We start from the raw sequence: 2,500 nt of genomic DNA on the forward strand, positions 1-2,500 counted from the left end.
CAAATTCACCACCATAACAGGTACAAGCAAGCAACATCTGAGGGTAATGTTACTCAATGCTAGAAGTCTAAACCTCAAACTGCATTCACTCGAAGCACTCCTTAAAATGTAGAACATCGGCATCTGTGCAGTGACAGAGACCTGGTTCATGGCTCCAGGGAGCACCCCTGCATTACCAGGCTATAATTCATACCACACCATTCGGCCCCCTAACATGGACTGAAACACTAAAGGCAGCAGATTGTCCATATTCATTAAGGATATCCACACCTCCAGGCTAGTTGCTCAGCATAATGCATCCAAAATTATCCAAGTGCAACTAACTCTGGGCAAGACCGCAATCCAAATTGTAACTTGCTACAGATCCTCCACCATGCCCCAGGATTCCTACTCCTCATTTCTTGATACACTGGAAAATATTAGGGTACAACTCAACACCCTAATATTGGGCGATTTCAACTACCTCAACATTAATTGGGAAAACTACTCATGTACCAACTCTTTTGCTCAACATTTTCTGGAATTCATAAATTCCAATGCCTTGGATCAACTTATCCACACCCCCACCAGGGGCAGCAATATCCTAGACCTGGTCATTACCAACATGGGCGACCGGTGTTCCACACCAGAGGTCAATTCCTCATTAGTCAGATCTGACCACAAGCTAATCACCCTAGACATCCACATCCCGCCCCCACCCCCCATTAGGGAAACCACCGTAAAAACTTTCTCCAAAGCCAACTTACGCTTTTTAAGACAGAAGTGGCAAACTTCATGTCACCCATGCAGATGGATAATAGAGGTATGACTGCTAAATCCTACACAAATGCACTTTATAAGCACTTATACGAGTGTATGGATTGTGCTATCCCTAACAGAACCAAGATGCTATCCTCCAAAAAAGGAAGCCAATCTGGTGGTCTTCTGCCATAAACAAACTCTACAACAGAAGAAAGAAACTGTTGCAAAAAAGAGTAAAATCCCATGATTGGAGGAACTCCCTGGTCAGCTTCAGTAAGAAGCTGAGATCCCTCATAAAATCTTCCAAAGCTAGTTATGAAAACAAAATCGCCACTGATTCTAAAGACAACCACAAGGCATTCTATAGCTATGTCAAGAATCTCAATGACAACTCTCAGATCTGCTCTGAGTTACAACACAATGGCACTAAATATACAGAACCAACTGATATTGCCAACATCCTGCCAGATAGGTTCAGTGACAACTTTACCCCCCCCCCCCCATAAAGGGCCCATCTCTATACTGGAAGAATGCAAAGTTCCTGTAATCACAGCTGCATAGGTAAAAAGCACACTCTCCAAAGTCAAGAACACACCATCCATGGGATCTGACAACATCCCAGGCTGCGTTCTATATGAACTACAGAATGAACTGGCACCCCAGCTAAGCACCATGTTCAATCATAGCCTCACCTCAGGCTTTGTGCCCACTGAATGGTGCACAGCTACGGTTATCCCACTCCACAAAGGGGAGCCACCATGGACCCCGTGAACTACCGCCCCATTAACCTAATGAGCCTGGTCTGTAAGGTCATGGAACTTATCATCATAGAACGTATATACAAAGACATTGGTAATCTCCAAACTCTGGACCCCACCCAGTTCGAGTTTGTAAAAGGGAGATCATGTCTCCTAAACCTGATAGACTTCTTTGAAGCAGTCACCAAAGCCATAGACGAGGGTAAGGAGGTTCACACAGCCTATCTAGATCTCACCAAGGCTTTTGACACCATCCCCCACTCTGGAATTATATATAACCTTACTAAACTAGGTATAAATCCCTATGTTACAAGATGGGTTGCCAACTGGCTCACTGTCAGAACCCATACTGTGAAAGTAGCAGACTCCAAATCTGACTTCAGACCAGTGACAAGTGGAGTACCACAGGGTTCAATCCTGGGTCCTCTCCTGTTTGGTATCTACTTTTCTGAAGTACAGGCTAACAGAGAAAGTCTTTGGCTAATGAAGTTTGCAGATGACTGCAAACTAGAAGCCATAATCGAAACTCCTAATGATGTGGACATCCTACAAAAGGGCCTCACTGAGACAGATGCCTGGTGTCAAAGGTATGGCCTCAAGCTCAATGCCAAAAAATGCATTGTCATCCCCTTTGGTAAAAACTCTGTACCCATGAGCTACCACATAGGTGGTAGTCTACTTAACACCAAAAGTGTGATAAGAGACTTTGGGACAGAGGTGGACAGTAGTCTCTCCTTTAATAATCACATTGCCACAGTAGTCAGAAAATTCTTCTACATGGCACACCTCATCACAAAAGGTTTCTCACTCATTAGACCCGTCATATAGTACAACTCCCCTTTTGGTATGTACCTCACAAAACATCTACAACAACTGGAAAGGCCACAGAAATACCTCACAAAGAGGATTACCAGCCTCAAACAGATGCCCTGTGCAGACTGCCTCAAAAAACTTCAGCTTTACTCTGTCGCATATCGCCTACTCAGAGATGATCTCTGCCT

The sequence above is a fragment of the Protopterus annectens genome, chromosome 11.part0 (genome assembly GCF_019279795.1).
Source record: "Protopterus annectens isolate FY-2018-M chromosome 11.part0, PAN1.0, whole genome shotgun sequence".
Classification (NCBI taxonomy): domain Eukaryota; kingdom Metazoa; phylum Chordata; order Ceratodontiformes; family Protopteridae; genus Protopterus; species Protopterus annectens.